General features: G+C 37.7%; 1 protein-coding gene across 3 annotated transcripts in view; it reads left to right on the forward strand.

Annotated features, from left to right (window-relative positions):
• Window positions 1-19,947, forward strand: part of TENM1 (teneurin transmembrane protein 1) — a 995,213-nt gene that overhangs the window by 227,885 nt on the left and 747,381 nt on the right. For 2 of the 3 annotated variants that reach the window (XM_074599879.1, XM_074599878.1), the window contains exon 2: window positions 16,895-16,988. The gene's annotated coding sequence lies outside the window, so the exon portion shown is untranslated. Of the gene's footprint in view, window positions 1-16,891; window positions 16,989-19,947 lie in introns of all 3 variants that reach the window. The other variant, XM_074599876.1, reaches the window with a different exon arrangement.

Genomic DNA, 19,947 nt, shown 5'->3' on the forward strand with positions numbered 1-19,947 from the left:
TGATGTACATTTCAAAAAGTTATTTTGAGTGCCTCCTTTTTTGGGATACCCAGCTTGTGACCTCCTGAGTACGTCTGGTTTCAAGGAGCTGATCTGAGATATCTCATGTTTAGCTCTCAAAAGGTGAGATTGTCAAAGAAACTAGCCACAAAAGAGCGTATTTTAAATGTATGGAAATCTGGAAGGTACTGTGTAGCATCAATGTTGTGGTTTCTTTCTGTGTTGTGTGTGTTTATTGATGACATTTATGAATGTATTTTACTATTCTCACAGCTTAGCTGCTGCTGTTGAGATGGCTCAGTTGCAAACAAAGCTTGGATTCATACTTCTTGATGGGTAGTCAGAGCAGGGATAATTTTTCTTATCATTAGAGGCAGAGTCCAGATTTGAAGTGCTCAACTGAAGCTGATCATTTCCCAAGTTTATTTGAATTTAGTGATCCAAGGCTCAGCTTTAGCTTTCCTGACTTCTAGAACAGCATATGAAATCTGAGGTCCACAGAAGTCAGTACCAAGCTTCCCATTTACTTCAGCAGGGCAAGGTCAGATGTGTGGAGCGCGCTTTAGGTACTGACTGAACTTGAAGCTGTTTGAAGGAAGTTGTCCAGCTTGTTAAAGTGAGAATTGGATAAGACATGACACCTGAAGTGTCTCTGAAGGATGTTGAGCCTGTGAAAAACAACCACATTTTTATCACCTAAACAAGTTCTATTGAAATCGGAAAAATACTGGTGAGGAACAATGAGAGAAACAGTTGGCTATACTAAAAAAAAAAAAAAAAAAGAGTTTGACTTTATCTCTTACTGATTTTATTGTTTTAAGCATACTTAGATGTGTGTTAGTAAGAGAGTTTAGGTCATGTTAGTCTGTGCAATGCCAAGTACAATGTGGCCCTAAGTCTTCATTTGGGATTCATCCATATGACTAAAATCAAAATAATAAATACTAATTTGCTTCTGGACTCATAAATTGTATCAGAGACATCATCCATCTTAGAGGCAAAGCTTTAATTAGAACTTTAAATTAATGGGTTGGACATAAATGTGGCTATCAAAACTGTTTTAAAAATATAAACCTTAATCTGTACTTCTGTCTCCATCTCCAGAAGTATATTTTCATGTCTGTTCTTAAAACTGCATTTCTAACTTAATTATTTTTTCCCCAAAAAGTGAAAATGATTTCAAATAATTAGTGCTTAAAAAAAAAAAAATATACAGAAAAAAATATATCTCTGTTTGCATGTCTGTCACCAACATTTTAATGATCACCTTACAACTTTGCTACTTCTGAAGTTAGATCCATTTCAGCTTCCTCAGCTTAATTTGCATTCAGCATTATTTTCCTATTTTGGGAAGTATTGGTTGAGAAAGCAATAGAACAGTTCCTATACAGTGTCGGTGGAAAATGTAAGAATGTGAGCACGGAGTTACTCAGTACAGGGACCCACTGATACCTCAGCAAAAATATGAAGTCATTATAAAGGTGTCATTGCTTGGTGTCTGCAATATATGTTTCTGTTTAGCCCTTCTGGAGGGGACTATACCATTTGTAATAGTGGTAATTTGAAATTCTGTCAAAGCTGATGGCTACTTGATCTCACAGGTACTGGTTTGCTGCATGTGTGACTAAAGCAGGGCCAGCTTTCATTCTAGGGAGCAGGATTTTCTACAATAGGATTCTCAGTCTTCATTTCAGCTGTGCTTGAACTCCTTAACCTTACACTTGGATAGTAACGGCATCATCAAAGGTTATAACTCCGAGAAGTAAGCCAAACTTTGGAAAGAAAAGTTCCTATTGAGAGGTTGGTATCTCCAACAATAATAGTGAAAAATAGAGCAATTACAAAGCTTACGTCACACAGTTTGCAAATAGAGGAGATCAGAGCTGTTGTTCCTATCCAGCAACGCTAACCTGAGAGGTGTTGGTCTGTCACAGTGACTGGCAACTGGCCAGACCTGGTCTCCTCATCTTGTAGCAGTTTGTCCTAAATCAGCGTAGCATAGGAGCTGCAAGTCTGGCTACCCATCACGCACTGAAAGTAGCCCTGGAAGCCAATGTAGTATTCTGCTTTGTGCCAGCCGGAGAACACAGAGAGGCTGCAGTAAGGCCCGCGATCACCAAAACATTTAAATACTTCCTGACAGAAGGTAAAGCACTTCTGCTTTAAACAAGCTACAATTTGAGCACGTGATGCTGTAATAGGGTAGCTGCTTACTCAGCACCACGCTGCGTAGTCTTGATTCTCATGTACCTAACCCAGGGCAACAGCTCTAATCTCTTTGGTTCTTAGATAAATCCTGGGATCCAGATCTACTATGATCGTTGTTTGTGGTCTTGCCCACGACAGTCCAGTACACCTGTGTAAGAGCAAATGGACTCTGCTGTTTGACTGGAGTCACAATTATATTCTAGTTATTAAACAATCTTTAGTGTTCAGTCACGTGGCAGGTGAAAAAGGCACTTTTTAGCCTGATTGATTACATAGGGGCAGCAGCTGAAATGCTTTACACGCTATGTAATTTTAGGAGAAAATTAATTAGTATGAATAGGCAAGGCATCCCATGGTGTCACTGTTTATTCAGTTTTCTATGGAGAATCACACTTTAATAGGAAAAACAATCTTTTTTGGTGTTCTCAGGACACAATAAAAACAAACAAAATTAGTAACTGATGTGTCACCTTATCATAAGTTTTCTTTCAGCAAGGAGGTGATTGTTTTGTGCCATACGTTCCACTGCCATTAGTGAAAGAAAAGAGGTGGCGGAGGAAGACTAGCAAAACATAAGCAGAAAATCTCAAACAAATGCTACAGTTATTTTCCAGTGCAGGCACTGCTAATTCCTGCTTGGAGAAACTGCTTCTGAACCTGTTCATCCATGCTTTTTGATGATAGTATATCATCAGAAGAAATGTGTCTCCGTAACATAATTAGAATCACCTGGGTGAAAGTGAGAGCTGTCAGGGGCATTTTAAATGCTCACACTCTGGTGCTGTGTGACAGCGTGATGGTCATATACATTTTGAGTCTCTGAATTACTGTGATAAGTGACCTAAAGGAAAGATAGAAACAGGAGACTGCTAAAAAAAAAAAATTCAGAGCAACTCTTTGATAAATACTGTGACTGGAACAGATAAAGCAATGAAGCCTGTTCATATGTTAAATTAAGATGCACTTGATCAGAAAGTTTAAAGGAATTATTTCGGTGTGGCTAACCTTAAATGTGATTGGAGTCAAAATGTTTTGGTGATTTTATGTAGATAAGTATTTTCTAGGAGTGTTGGTTGGAAGAAAATGTAAAGACAGGATGCACAGGCTTGGTTCTTACATCTGAAATTTTAGGAGGTCTTTATTCTCCAGCTTTACTGTTGAGCTTTATGCAACAATTCATGTTCAAGAAGACAGACCCATAGAAATTCATGCCATCAAAATAGCTGGCTATTGTATTTATCAGTGTGTTATCAACAGCATGTGGGAGCACACATGCTGTAGTATTGTGCTTTGGGTTATTTGGCATGTGCTGTAAACGAGCATTTGGAAGAGACAGGATCTGTGATTTGGGGCAAGAGAAAGAATATCAGATGTTTTATTCACTATTGCTTCAGCTAGACTCCTTCTTCCCCTTAATTTCTGTGAGTTGGAAAACTAGCGTCCGTAGCCAGAATCAAGCCTCCCGCCCACACATTTGGCCAAAATTTTAATGCTGCCAAGAATAGTCACTGCCTTTTTTCTTTTTTCCTTTTCTACAGAAAGTGTCAAAGTGGAGCTTTTATGTGTACACATGGCTGGATCAGAGTTGCTGCAGTTTTATCTTAAGCACATGCTTCAGTGGCTCCTGAGAGTTTTTGTTGTTGGATTTTTTTTTTTAATCTGAAATGTTCTAACAATAGAAAAAGACCTTATTGTAATTAGTTACTTTTTTTTTTTTAAATAAAGAAATTGATTTACCTAAGTGTGGGCTTCTATGACCATTGTTCTACACATAGAGGCTCAGTCCTCCCTCTTCTCTCCAGTCAGTTCTGATCCATTTGTCATTTTGGAGGTTTTATGAAGTGTGACAGAGAAGGACTGCATCTATTGCATCACATGGGTGATGCAATAAGGGTCAGAGGCAAATAAAACCACCACACAGGAACATGCTCCTCATGGGGAGGTAATTTAATATAATAAGAGATTTTGCTTTTTTTTCTCTGTTCTTGGATAAATCCACGCATGTTTCCTCTTCTAATAGCACTTCAAGAGGTTGTAGGGTTTTTTCTTCCATCATATCTGCTGCAACTATGATTATGGGTTGTTCCATCTGCAAGGATATTTTCAGGTATATTTAGCTTTAAGCATATGTGTAGTCTTTGCTGAATAACCAGACTGCTTGCACATAAAAATGAATGAACATACTTAAAGTTGTGAAGCCTATTCTCCACAATGCCAGAAAATGGCATTTCAGGCTGGTTACTCCATAAATTAATGCTTGAGACCGTGTACAAATACCTCGTTCAATGATCTAATTCATAAATAAGTCCTTAGATTATACATAGGACACCAGAGGCTTCTTTTTTTTTTCTTTTTTGAAAATTACAACATTGTATTTTAATTAAATATTGAATTTTCTCAGTTTTTCTTGAAAAAGAATTTGTCTCTTCTCATTCCAAAAAAGCACACCTTACTACTTGAACTACATAAGTACTCAAGGTCTGTGTCTGCAATCTTAAAAATTTATTTTCTTTCCATAGAGGAAACTCTATAGTAGATATACAGTGTCAGAATCTGTGATGGAATAACATATTCTAAGAGAATATATCGGTATTTTTTGGTGTAAAATCACATTGTTGATTTCTTGGTAGAAATACAATTTTGATTTCTCTTTATTGTTTTCAGGGGCAAGTATTTTTTTGATAAACGCTTCCTAAAAATATCCAGCTTCCTATTATTAAAAGTGCTACATAGAATTATTTCAAATGACGTAGGTGAGAGGTGCCAACTTTGCTTTGTTTACTTTTCCCACTGACAAGTATTTCTGTGTACAGATAATGTAGAACATTGAGACTGTGTTTTCCTTAGGGGCATGAGTTTTCAAACACAAACAGGAGAGAAAACATTCTAAGAAACAGAAAACGGCTTGGTTATGCCTCCCTAAATTGGTAGGGCAGACTCCAGGAAGTTTGTAGTACCTGAAATAGCTTTTCTTCTTCTTTTTGCTTTTACTTGACTATGTTTGAATCTGATCAAGTCCCTTAAAATCTGCTGTCACTTGAGCTGTCTGGGAACAGACACATGCTTGTCCCTATTCCATGTGTTTGCCCAGCTATTGACTGGGACGAAGAGGACAGGCAGGCAAAATGAATTGATTTGTAATACTTCACATTTTCTTACAGATGGAGGAGGGACAATTTCAAATTAAAGCAGCTTTTATTCTGCAGAAACCGGACATATGCTTGTATCACTTCAAATTTCTATTAGACAATATTTTATCATTAAAAGTCTCATGTTGCTACACTGAATAATGCAATGTGGGCTGACCTACTTTAATGTTGAAACACTGATTCACCTGTCAACATTTTTGAGCAAACGGAAATATTTGTTCTTGTCTTCAAATGGAAGTACAAAACGAGAGCAGATGTTTGCAGGCGTGAGTAAACCTCAGTGGACCAAGATGCATTTTTACAGTATATTGTAACCTCATTTCATCAAGACTACGCTTTATCTAAAGATGGTAGACCAGAAAGCTGTGATCTATAACACAAAAATTCATTACCATATTTGGGTATGTCACATTAGTAGTTAATATCTACTGCCTGTATTGCATGAGTAGATTTGATATATTCTATTATAAAGGTTAAATATTTGATATACATGTATTCTGAAACTTCTGCATATAATCAGCAATTAGGAACAAACAGTTCAGTTGCTGAGCTAAAGGGCACATCTTTAAGTAGTCTATAAAAGGAGACAACATGTCCAAGCATTTGTTATGTAGGTGTCTTTTTAGAGTACTCAATTTCTGTATTGAAAGAGCTCCCCAAATTTTTATTAGCCATCTGTTTATAGTAGGTGTGTACTTGTTTTTTTCCATTTCACTGCAATTACTACTCTGGCAGCAAGAACAAGTTGAAAGCATGGCTAGTCCCCTGAAAGATCTGCTTTCCTTACATATGGTTCTCTCCGTTAAAATACAGACCAGTTGCTCAAGCCACCTTAAGGGGAAAGCATTCGGTTTGCTGCTCCAGTAATTAGGCATGCAGGCACATTAACAGTAGCAATAATTGCGTACATTATTTGCTGGCTGGAGCACCAACTGTGTCTATAAATTTTCAAATTATTGTACTGGCTACAACTCATTGCTAGTGAGCATCCACTTGCCACCTCCTTTTATAGAAAATGAAATATTCTCTGTAGGTAACTATTTATGTTTACTTTTTATTTGGGGGTTATAATAATTACTGTCAAATGTTTTCATGTTTACTGTTTTGAATTGCATGCCATATGTGTTGTCCTGACCTTTGAATGAACAATGTAGTTCGTCCTGCTTTAAAAATATGGAAGAATGTAGATGATGCATAGCTCTTCTACAGCAAAGGAAAAGTGGAAGAGAGGAATCCACTTGGTTCCTGAGGAGCAGGTTCAGCTCTTGACACAGAGCTGCTCTAAGAAATGCTTTGATTCTGTCTGATCATAGCACCTGGTGAAATCACAGCTGGTTTCTGACACACAAGTTAAAACACATCTCCTTTTTTTTTTTTTTTTTTTTTTTTTTTTCTTTTTTCTTCCCCCTGTTGTTGCCGTCATCTCTTCTGGGACCCATATTGCCCACGCATGCTGAGATGGGGGCTTCTTCCTTCTTTCAGCCTCTAACTCAGTTGTCTTTAATTTTGAGTAAGGAATGAGGAGACAGTCCTGTCAAAGCTGCTCTTGCAGCTGGTGGATATTCAAAGGGCTATGCTAATATGTTGATATTCAAACGGTGTTCTATACCCTGTCCAGGAAATTAAGCTGTGCCCTGTGCTTTGCACAGGACCTTAGTTACAAATGGAGAGGAGTATCTGTGTTGCTGAAAGGTACTGAGGTAGGAATGATCTCAGCCATATAAGGCAGCTCTGGGATAAATCATGTCTTTTTGAGACAAAACTTTTTGGAATTCTTCTCTTCGGTTTTATCCCACCTTATAAAGGCTGATCTACTCAAGGCCGTGAACAAGTACAAGTTAGTCCTCAACTTTTGCATGTTAATGTTCAGAGTTTCTTTTGCTTTTTAGATATTAAAGTAAATAAGAGAAGTTGATTCTCCTACAAAGGATGGAAGAAGAAAACTCAGAAGTAATTGTTGAAAAGGTTTCTCTTCTGTTTCAGACCCAGATATTTTTAGATACTACTGAAGAAAGCTTGTGAGTTTTTTCTATCACTCATGTCAGCTACTCACCACCAAGTTAATTATTACCCATCTAAAATCCTGTGCAGCTCAACTAGTTGTCATCTCTGTTTCTTTCCCTCTCTTTGTTTTTCGCTAACATTTAGAACACTTCTGTTTCTACAGCTTTCAGTTACTTAAGTTGTGGTATCAAGCATGTATTCTGAATTATCTGTCAGAATTAATGAGCGAGTTTATCCACAAGTGTGTCATTTTTCACCATGCACAAAATAAGCAGGAAGTGTATATTTTAGTACCTACGGGCTGCTGTAGGTATAACATTATTTTGATGTATGGCACAGCCTCCTTAATAAGATCATTGTGGGAGTATTTTGCATGCGGTAGGTGCGTAATATGCAGATGATATTTGTAACTGACAACCGCCATCACAACATTTGCGCTGTAAATTTTCTCTGAGCAAGCAGACACATCATCAGTGTCTCTTACATATCTAAATACTATATTGAGCTCATTTTCACCTGTATTCAAGCAGTACTGTGGCCTAGTTTGTTTTACCCTTTGGAAGTGATATTTTAATGCTAGTGTTTTCCTGGTTTCGGTACAGTGATATTGAGGAAAATGTGTTACTTCCTAGAAAATTAAAGATTTTGTTGGAGAAGGCGGTTGCCAAAGATGACACATTAGCAGTCTTGTTGATATGAACTTGTAGATTTATTCCTGTTTTAAAGTTCAGATTGGGCCTGGGCTGGGCAACTGTCCTGAACCTCTGCTGTTGCGTTCATAATAGCAGCGTGGGCTCACTGAATGCGCACTGACGCAGTACAAGCAGTAAATGAAGCCTGATGTTAAGTAGCTGTTGTAGCTAAACAGAGAGAAGACTTTGATACCACATACCCCATCTTCTGGTAATGTGGTTCTCAAACTTCTTGTCCTGCAGCGTATGCTTTGGAAACAGCACCTATGGGAGAGTAGCCTTGAAGAGTTGCCTATACTTGTGGCCTTTTGTCACTACCTTCAGCTGTGGCATGGGGACTTTTCTAAATGCTTTTAGTCTATTTCAGAGGAAAATCAATCAAGCTGACCCAACCTGGTACTCAGTGATCATTTAAGCTATCAGATGGACACCCATGATTTTATTCCTTACTTAGGCCAGATTCTGAGTGTCTAGCTCTGCTGCAACAGTGCTCAGAAGGAGCTTTGAAAAATGGTCAGAGACCAAGAGGTTTCAGGGAGTTGCAGTGTGGATGGGTGGTGCATTAGGGCTCAGCCTTGGTCCTAGTTTAGGTTTAATGGCGTATGACTTTCTCCCTAACATATTAGAAGCCAGGACCTGAGTTTTGATGTTCAGTTCAAATGCAGTGTTCCTAACACTGCTACTGACAGCGCAGCTCAGACAGCTGGACACATAAGCTGTGGTTTAGGTAAGAGAACTGCTGTAGAGTGCTTCGTCTGTGGGTGATGAACTGAAAGCAACTTTGTAGAACCCTGTTTGTTGTTTTTTTTACCTAACCCTTGGTGCTTTTTGAAAATCAGTCTTTTTAAGAAGTTACAACTTGAGCATTTGGCATCTCTCATTATTATCTAAAACCTTAGCCTTGAGTTTGATGGACCTAGTATCACTCTTAAGTCAGACTGACTTGAATTTGAATAATGTCTTCTCCATGGTATCGTTGCGAGGTTTCAGTTTTTGCATTGATCATCTCTGTGGTTTCATTTATCTTATACAAGGTGAATTGAACTGAATCATGACTTAAACATGAACAAAAGAAAATAAATTTCATTTTGCTGTGAAACAAAAATATTATGGTCAGTTGTTGGTATGTATCATACAATCAGAGGAACACCAAAACGTAGTAATAGAGATTTGTAATGCAGTTACGTATGTCTTCTATAAGGTCCTACAAAATTTGTTTCCTTGGGCTTTAAGGGGAATTTCAACTTAGCTTAGCAAACTCATAGCCTTCAAACAAATATGAGAACAGTGAGACTTTGCTCACTGCTGGCTGTCACCTCCAAAAAATTTTACAAGATTTTGGGTTTGTGATTTGCTTCTTCCCGCCTTGTCACCTCAACCCTGTAGAGTTCATAAATGATCAGCCTTTGGTGTGAATGCATACCTGAGGTTTGAATGCTACTCTTGTTGGTTTAGGAGGTTTGCACACAGGAAAAATAGGCGTGAATTTAGTGGTTCACTGGCAATAACTCCACTTGAATGAATTTGACAGTTCTTTTAAACATAGTGCATTTTAAGCCTAATAATATATTGTAAGGTATAGTTCCCAAATTTCTGTTAGTATGATGTTTCCTTTGGTCTCTTCTCTTAGGAGTCCTGTAGAGCACTTTATTTCTCAGAATCCAAGCTCTACGTTTAATGTTTTCTTTAATAGACTACCACACTCTCACAGCTTTTTTGTGTCTAATGAAATATAACTAAGTAGTAAAACTGATTAAGTTGAAAATCGTAGTTTTTGTAATGAGGAAGGAGCATAAAAATGATTTGGGACTAAGATACTGATTAGATTTTAAAGGCAAAATCTAACTAATGAGATCTGCCAATTTGATAAGTGATATTTGGATGCAATTTTAATGAAGGCAAGCCCTTTTTTGAGCTAAAGGAATGTTAGGTTAATAGTGTTAATAATAAGTTATTGTCAGGATTTTGTTTACCTTGGGGAGAGTACATTAGTTACAGTGATGGCACCTGCATATTCTCTAGACTGGTCTTACCTTTTCCAGCAAATAAATTATGGCCGTAGGAAGCTGAGTGATAAAACACTTATTTCAGAGAGGTTAGGATTTTGCCCTGAAGCTTAATATAAATACGTGATATGTTGTTGGGCAGTATATATAAAATGAAGGTAATATGATGAAGGAGGGACTTTGATAGCTGTCAAAGAGAAACCTGAAAGCAGAAAGAAAAGTGAACTTCCTTTCCTGACACAGCACAAGAAATTTAAACAATCATCCTAAATTGGAGTGTATTTTCCCTCTTTCTTCTTAAGTTTAATTCTTGTATTTTTGTGTGCTTTATCAAGCACATATATGATTAAACAGTCAGGTTAGCCTGAAACTTGCTCGTTTTGAGGAATTCACTACTGTATGGCAATTACCAAACTGCCTGGATACCAACTGACTGACTTGCAGCTCCTAAATGTTGACTTCACAAGGAGCTGCGGGTCATCAGTTCAGTGGAAAGCCATGTTTTCTTCAAAAACTTATGTGAGACTTTTCCTATTTATATTCCTTATGCACTGAAACTGAAAAGTTACTGATATAATAGGACATTGAAGATGCGCCAAGAGCCAAGATCTCTTTGGCTTGTGATCAGTGTCTGAATGCTAGTAGTGCCCAGCCTAGAGGCAGCTCAGGAGGTCTCCCATCTGAGATAACTGATGTGCTTTTTCATGTTCATAGCCTATGAATGGACATTTTCAGAAGAGCAGACACTCATCTATATATCGTTTTCACTTTGATTCTCTTGGTCTGACTTGTCTGTAGGAACAGTTTAATTGCTAGTCCTTCCCAAAGAGTAAAGTGGAAATATCCTTGGGTAATGCTAAATGGGATTTTTGTGGGTGTGTACCGTTGTTTAATTTTTAATTTGTCAGGTGGCCCATCAGGTAGCAGACTTGTAAGGCTGCTGAAATTTCTACATGATTTCCTTTATGCTATAGTATCTGTAAAACTATTGAGTGTCCAGTCCATGACCCCACTTTGTCCTTTAAACTGAGACCTGCAGAAGTACAATAAAATAAAAACAAAAGCATGAAGACGGTTTTATCAAATCTGTACTATGGACCAAACCTTTCTCCTAGGATAGGAACTCATTTACCTTAATTTTACAGTCCCACTTACAGTCAGGAACAAATATCTAATTGACCCCACCGCCAGGCTGTTGTCATGACAGCTGGCTCCTGAGACTTTTTCAGACCTTTAAGAAGATGTAAATATAAGCAAGGTGACAACTCGACTGCAGAGTCAAAATTAACCCTCTTTTAAACAACTGAAACGTAATATATGGCACTCTTCCTTCAAGGAGGGCAGTAATCCTGCTGCATACTGTCAGCCAACACCGCTCCGCTCTGTAGTCAGCCTGTAACTCAGTTGCCACAGCAACCTGCTCCCTACTTGTAGCAAAGGAAGCAAAACATATGGCAGAAATATTGTGCTACTGCAAGAAACCTCAAGATTTCCTGAACAATAACTCTTCAAATTCACATTTCCCTCCTCAAAAATATTAATCAAACTGCTTCACAGTATGTATTGGAAAATCATTAAAGTTAATGTAAAAATATGACATCTTAGTAAACTACCAAAATTATAAATGAAGAATTCTAGTTTAAAACTAGAAAGTTACAAGGGGAAGTGTTTACACTGCGGGCTTCAGCTTGGATAGCTTTCTGGACTATGGACAGTCTAAGTGTGTGGAAATACACTTGACAGTTCCTGAATCAGAAGTTACTCAGAGCTCCTTCTTTGAGGTAGTTCTGGATATAGGGCCCGTTTCTTCTCTCGCTGCTGTGAACCTATATTTATGTCTCTAAAAAAACATCCTCGCTAGTGCTGGCCAAATTATCTTCCTGTTGTGTTTTGAAAGATACTTGAATTTTGGATAAAAAACACTTAATGTGAAAAATAAGTATTTTCTGTAGAAAATAATGGCTTTTCATCATTTAAAAGAAGTTTTCAACCACTGGGCTTTCAGGTTGATTGCTTTGTTGTTTTGTTTCAACAAAAATGTGGCTTTTTCTGGATAGAGAACCGGTCGTACCAAATAGAACTGTTTTCTGATAACTTATGGATTTTATTTTTTTTTAAATGAGGGATTGTTAAACTTAAAAAAATACTGTGATTGACCTTTAAATGCATATAGAGGATTGTTTTTACATATGAATACAGACCATCTGGAGCTGGAATCAGGAACCGAGTTTCCTAATTAGAGTCCAGGGCAGGAACCCTAAGAGAGAGTCACGTTTGAACATTACTTGTCCACTGTGGATCCCTGGACTGCTCCAGTTCACCCAGGCTGCTGCATGATATCAGATAATTTCCAATTTTTATATATTAGCTTATTTACCTATAAGACAACCTTAGTAAAATAAAAATCAGTTATTGATAAATATACCTATTTTAACATGAAGATATTGACACAATGGGCATACTCTTGACAGGTGTGGGACGAACGGTGGTACCTTCTGATACCAGGGTACAAAATATACAGGAGAAATAGTCATGCTGGTAGAAGGCTAAGGAAAACCTGGAGGCAAACAGCTATCGTCTTTCTTGATTACTTCTCTAAAAATTACTTTCATCTTTGTGCAGTCAGCAAAGCTGAATTCGATCTTCTCCTTTCATAAAAGGTATTTTATTTCCTGACTGAGGGCAAGTGATGAAATTGGGGTGTGTAATTATATCTTAGAAAAGTTATATAACTGTGCCTGTGATTATACAATGTCATGTTTAGTGTAAGCTACCACTGTAATCAGTGGTAGTCCATACTTGTGATCCATGCTTGGCAAATTTATAAAATATGTTATAGGTTCTCTAATTTAAGTTACAATCTTTTATTTTGAGCAGGGCTCTTTAAACATAACATTTGTGATGGAGGATAAAAAGACAGTGTTGGTCAAGTTCTTTGTGGTGAAGTTAAGCTATGTTTGGATTGTGTTTTCTCCCATGTGACCTGTGATAATGTTTCCCCATAGGTGCAAAATGGTTTTCTCTTACCACAAGCAAAAATACTTCAAATTTTATATCGAACTACTTCTGAAACATTCATATTAAAACTATCATTCCTTTATTATTTTTCTATGGAGAACTAATGGCCAATTCAGCAGCAATCAGTTTAATTCCTTCCATTTCTGTGACGGTTTTGAAACTAAAACTAGTCCAATTACCTTAAAACTGATTATAGTATAGCAAAGAATATACGGCTTCTGAAAATGGCTGGATCTTGTAATTTTTAAATCTGATGAAGAATTCAAGAATATTTTTATATAAGTGTACTTTGTAAGACTTTATTTGAAAAGAACTATGTTAAAAATGTGATAAAAACTGTAAAATACATAGAGAGTAGCTGAGTGAGAATAACCCTGGCTATGTGTTTAAACAGAAATTCGAAATAGATGGAGGACTGAAAGGTCAATTGTAGAGAAAAATTACTAGCTCTGCTAGCAGTTTCATGTCTTATAGTTTGTTGCTCAGGTTACAATGATATATATTCTATATATGTCTAAGCTGACCTCTAGGAAATTGCATTGGAAATAGACCTGAGTGGAAAAATTGATTGGGGGGTGGTGGTTAAATGGAGGTGTTTGGAGGCTTGAAACAGAAAAAATTTACAAATAATCTCCAATGTATCGTTTCAGACTTATGGAATTTGACCTAAAAATTAATTTTCAAATTTGTTAATTTGACCTTTTCCTTTTTTTTTTTTTTTAAATAAAATTCCATTCCAAGCTAAAATTAAAAGTGTTTTTTGGAAATAGTTTAAGCAAGGTATTATGAAAGTGCTTAAGAGAAGTCGTCAAGTTTTTCTTAAAAAGGTTAGAAAGACCAACCCGGGGAACTATCAACCTGTCAGCTTCACCTCTGTGCCTGGGAAGATCATGGAACGGATCCTCCTAGAAGCTATGCTAGAGTACATGGAGGACAGAGAGGTGATTTGAGACAGCCGTCATGGCTTCACCAAGGGCAAGTCCTGTCTGACCAATCTAGGGGCCTTCTATTGTGGAGTGACTACATCAGTGGACAAGGGAAGAGCTGCAGATGTCATCTACATAGAACTCTGTAAGGCCTTTGACACGGTCCCCCACAACATCCTTCTCTCTAAATTGGAGAGATATGGATTTGATGGATGGACTGTTTGGTGGATGGGGAGTTGGTTGGATGGTCACATCCAGAGTGTAGTGGTCAATGGCTCGATGTTCAGATGGCGATTGGCGACAAGTGGTGTCCCTCAAGGGGACATCTTCATCAGTGACGTAGACAGTGAGATCGAGTGCACCCTCAGCAAGTTTGCAGATGACACTGAGCTGAGTGACGCGGTTGACACGCCTGAGGGATGGGATGTCATCCAAAGGGACCCGGACAGGCTTGAGAACTGGGCCCATGTGACCTTCATGAGGTTCAACAAGGCCAAATGCAGGGTCTTCCACCTGGTTTAGGGCAATTCCCAGCATTGTTACAGGCTGGAGGATGAAGGGATTGAGAGCAGCCCCAGCAAGAAGGTCTTGTGGGTACTAGTGGATGAAAAGCTGTACACGAGCCAGAAATGTGCGTTTGCTGCCCAGAATGCCAACCATATCCTGGGCTGCATCAAAGGAAGCATGGCCAGCAGGGTGAGGGAGGTGATTCTGCCCCTCTGCTCTGGTGAGACTCCACCTGGACTGCTGCATCCAGCTCTGGAGCCCTCAGCACAGGAAGGACATGGACCTGTTGGAGCAGGTCCACAGGCCACAAAAGGCCACAGAAATGATCAGAGGGCTGGAGCACCTCTGCTATGAAGACAGGCTGAGAGAGCTGGGGTTGTTCAGCCTGGAGAAGAAAATGCTCCAGGGAGACCTTATAGCGGCCTTCCAGTACCTAAAGCGGGCCTACCGGAAAGATGGGGACAAACTTTTTATCAGGGCCAGTCGTAATAGTGCAAGGGGTAATGGTTTTAAAATAAAAGAGGGCAGATTTAGATCAGATCTAAGGAAGAATTTTTTTATGATAAGGGTGGTGAAACAGTGGAGCCCAGAGAGGTGGTAGATGCCTCATCCCTGGAAACATTCCAGGCAAGGTTGGACAGGGTCTGAGCAACTTGATCTAGTTGAAGATGTCCTTGCTTGCTGCAGGGGAGTTGGACTAGATGACCTTTAAAGGTTTGCCACCTCTGTCACGTTTTTTATAAGAAGTGATGCTACCAGATTTCCTTGGCTGGAGAAAAATCAGTTTTAATTCTGTATTTTCTGGACCTGTGAACACCTGTAGTGGAAGCAAGACCACAAGACATACTAAAACAGGAGTCAGGTTTAGGTTGCTAAAGGCAATTGTGGTACAAGTGTCTTTCAGTATTTGTTTAGTTTTTGCATCTCTTGTATTGTCTAAGGGTCTGTCCTACAGTCTCAATAGGGAACAATCTTCATACAAGACCCATAGCTTTCTTTATATGATTTTATGAAAGTTTATCCAGGAAGAAACAATCTATATTGGGCACACACTCAAATGTTATTTCTGTGAATGAAATTTAATTGTCGTTCAATGGCAAGAAGGCAAGTGTCATTTGGCAAAACAAGCAGATAATGTTTTTGTTTTTGTGGAACTAAGTGAAATTAAGGAGAGGAAAAGCCAGTCCATGTACCTGACGTATTCCAGTTGTCACCAGCAAAGTACATGCTACAACTTGACATCTTAGTGAAAGCTTCCTGCCAAATAAGCTGATCTAAATTAAAATGACCAAATGTGACAGTTCCCGCATCCTGTTTATTGAATTAATTTTCCCTACTTATCACTATGTATGCTTTCTGATGTATATGAACATGTGTGCTATTTTTTCACCAAAATGGGGTGCTGAAATAAAGTAATGCATCTGGAATGTTTAGCTGGTTGGTTTTTTCCTGATCCTTAGCTATGCTGGTTGTTAGATGAAATAGAGAATGTTCTATTTGATTGAAATCAGTGCCAGCTTTAAGACAATAATTCTTTGCAATGTTTTGCAGCTGTTCTGAATATATTTCCTTTTCATAGCATGAAGAATAGAGTATTCTAATACATATGAAGAAACCAATAAAAAATTATACAATGGTACAAATGTAAACAAAGCTTGATTTTTAATTTTTTTTTTCCTGTGTAGAAGGGTATTGCAAAGTAGACTGATCCACAATTCCTAGACAAGTAGTATGTGCTAATAACTACCTTTATTCATTTTTCAGTATCTTGCAGCCGAGTTAATCTGTGTTGTATAAATATATTAATGCAAGAGAATTCCTTTCCAGACAATGTCTCGGCCTTCAAAATTTGTATAAACTGGTGCTTCTTAAGGCCAAGTCCAATTCTATTAATTAATGGACACAGTTCATGTTATGAAGTACCAGAGAAGGAGACTTTGATGTTGCAGCTCCACTGATGTAAATCACACAGAGCTATAGTAGATTTGGCCTGATAGAACGTAGAACAGATTTTTTTTTTTTCTTGTTATTTTCTCAGTGAAAAAATGATTTCTGCTATAGAATCTTTATCTATAGTGTGCCCCACTTTTATACATTGCTTCTCTATTCTTACTAAATATTTGTTATATTTCACTGTTATAAAAAGCATGTATTTTTAACATGAAAGGCAATCCAGAAGTGGAAGTTACTGCAGAATCTGGAGGGTCACAAATACCATTAATGCTGTGATTAAACAATGCTGTTTAATGTTGAAGTGATTGTATTAGAACAGTGACTTGCATTTACTTTTAAAATGACTGCTTTGAACACATCTGTTGCAAGTCCAACTTAGTTTTTTCAGATCCGAATAATATTGTCTTCATCTGTCGTCTTCTTTCCAGCAGCATAGCTCTGTCACACTCTGCAGCTGAGCTTGCAAGAGATGAAGAGACTTCCTTGAGTCTTCAGAAAGGGAAGAAGTTTGGAACTAATAATTAGGTGAGTTTAAAAGAAGCAACTGCAGCAACATTTTGGAATGACTCCCTTTGTCACAGGTATGGTATCAGATTAAAGTCTGGGAAAAATGTAGGTAATGACTAATAAAAAAAACACACCAGTGAATTGCTAGAGACAAATATTTAATCAATATTTTATTCCTTGTAGGCTGATTTGTATAGAACCTACATTTCAAAATGTTACTTCTGAATAATACTTAATATGCAGATTATGTGTATGCATACAGCTCATTAAGAGCAAAGACTCTGCTCAAAATTTGTTGTGAGTAAACTGGATTGGTCTTGTAAGTCAACAAGTAAGTTTCTCTGCATCAAAGAAACAACTGTTCTTTCAGAAGAGAGTTTATAATACAAGCAAAATTATTAACTTTCCAGATATACTTTTTTTTTTTTTTACATTCACCAATGCTATAATATTCCTCTTAACTGACTCCTTAACTAGAAGTCTGTTAAAAATCGAGATAAGCAGTGTGAAGACAGTAAGACTAGAATTCAGGTTCAGGATTTAACTGAACATTCATAGAAACATTGCTTACGCTGTTTGGGAGTCTGCTCGAGATTCCTTACTGATAAAGTATACATGTTGTGATTTTATTCTAAGTTCCAAATATTGTTTTCCAAACAGTGAAGGTACCATAAAAGGGGTGTTTTCTGACCCAACGTTAGTCATTTCTACAGTTGGCACTTCTTACAACCATTTTAGTAATGGCATATGCACATCTAGGCACTGCCCATTGCTCCCTGGAAGAGAACTCTTCACGTTAGATGTTCTTCTGTCCTTTCTGTCTGTCCATCCCTGCAACCTCTTTTGGACTGGGACAGCTGTCTGTTATGAGAATCATAGTTTGTGCTTGGTGAACAGATTGCTGTTTCTATTTTACAAGAAAAACTAACATACTAAACTCATATACATTACTTTCCCTGGAAAGTTCATCAGTGCTGCAGAATACAGCTGGATTGTCTCTGCAAGTTGACTTAATGATGCAGAGAAAAACTTAGACTGTATTCTAATTCCCAGAGTTTATTCTTCGGTAACAGGAATATTTGGGGTCCTCATCATATCTGGTTTGTGAAAAACAGATTGTGACAGTGTTCGCATTTTCTTTTATTTTAGAACAGATATGATTTTACTGATTAAAAAAAAAATGACATGGTGAAATAAGTGAATAACCAAATGAAACTAGTGCTACAGAGAAGTGTTCTTTTGCCTCTAGATTTAATTTTTAAAAGTGAAGGAGTTTGCTTCAGGGAAGAATCGAGTACAACCATAATTCCTGTCATTTCTGTAACTTCTTCAAGAGTTGGTATGTGGTTGGAATAACAGACCTCAAATTACAGGGAGTGCTTCATTCAATAAAAACATTAATTTACGGTAAAATTGTGGACAATTCTGCTCCATATTGACTTCGGTGTTATTCTTTATCTCTACACAGTTCATCTTCCCCTCCTTTGGCTTCATTTTCTACACTCTCTTTACTTCAAGTGTGTTTGCAAGGGTGGATCTCTGAGGAATAGAGAGGAAGAAATTAAAGGGCCTCTCATTCACTGGCTAATTGGTAGGGCCTGAAGCCATATGTAATTTTGCATAACTTATATGAAGTGATGGCTGCCTTGCCCCTTCCTGTTCAAATAATATCTGTGCTGTACCTATGGTTTGTATTAGATGTTGCTTTTTCACGTTTCAAGTATGCATTAGTGCAGGTAGATGCATGAGCACACTACACACATCCAACAAGCAGGGCATCAGCAACATTAAGAAAAATATATTGTCATTCCTTCAGAACAAATTCTAGATAATACTACTTTCATAACTATTTCATTTAATTTTCTGTGTCCTCTTCATCATTAATATTGACAAATATTAGCTAATTTTTACTCTTTTTTTCCTATATTCCTTTCTTTCACTTAACAAGAGGCATTTTTGATGTGAAATTCATTTTCCTAACCTTGTTGCCCAAGCTATCACAAAAAGTGGAAGCTCTGAGAAAGAGTTCAGCCTTATGCTGCTGATGAAGATGGTTTGTCCTGTCTTCTATCAACATTTGATGTGGCAGACCTGTCAGAAAGTTCATGACTCTCAATAAAATGGTTCGTGGTAACAGAAAGACAGTTTCAGAGAACTAAGCACAGATTTCACAAGAAGTACAAGAGCAGTTGCTTTGGTGCCGACTACATAACGTACAAACTTTATTCTATTGCCTTGCCAAGCATCAGTTTTACTTTTTTTTTCTGTCCTCCATTCCTTGCTAAATTTCCCACTTCTTGAGTTACATGCTAATGTGGTAAGCTCTGCCAGGCAAAGACTGATTTTATTTAGAGAAAAGATTGCATGTTTGCATAGAACATGTGTCAGCAGGAGAGCTACAGTCTTAAGAGGAATAAAGGCCTCCCAGTTGCTGCCGTGAAGCTCAAGGGCAAGCATAAATATAGGATCTGGAACACAGCCTGACAGAAAAGGAGGTAAGACTTGAAATAACAGAAGACGGCATTGAACACTGAGGTGATAAATATGACAGCTACTATACTCCTAAGGCCAGGATGGAAAAAGGTATAAAATCAGTATGATTCAATGGAGATGTGTATATATTGTGATAGGTTTATCAAGTAATATTTTTATGTGCAATACTATTTAAGTTGTTTGCCGATCCTTTGCAGTAAAACGAGTAGACTTAAAGAGGCTGGAGTCTGTTCTATAACACTGTACGTATATTGAGTAACCTAGGCTCAAGCATACTGTCCCATTAACTTCCACATAAATGGTACCCAGACTTTTAGTTTATGAGCATATTGGAAATACTACAGACAAGAAGGATCAATCACAGTGTTGTTTTGCTGTGATCAATAAGAGGCCTCTGTGACAATAAGCTGGGAAATGGTTTTCCAGAACAGCTGTATGTCTAAAGAGTAAAACACACCCCTACCTGTGGCAGTACTACCAATAG

The sequence above is a fragment of the Larus michahellis genome, chromosome 9, assembly GCF_964199755.1.
Source record: "Larus michahellis chromosome 9, bLarMic1.1, whole genome shotgun sequence".
In the NCBI taxonomy this organism is placed as follows: Eukaryota; Metazoa; Chordata; class Aves; order Charadriiformes; family Laridae; genus Larus; species Larus michahellis.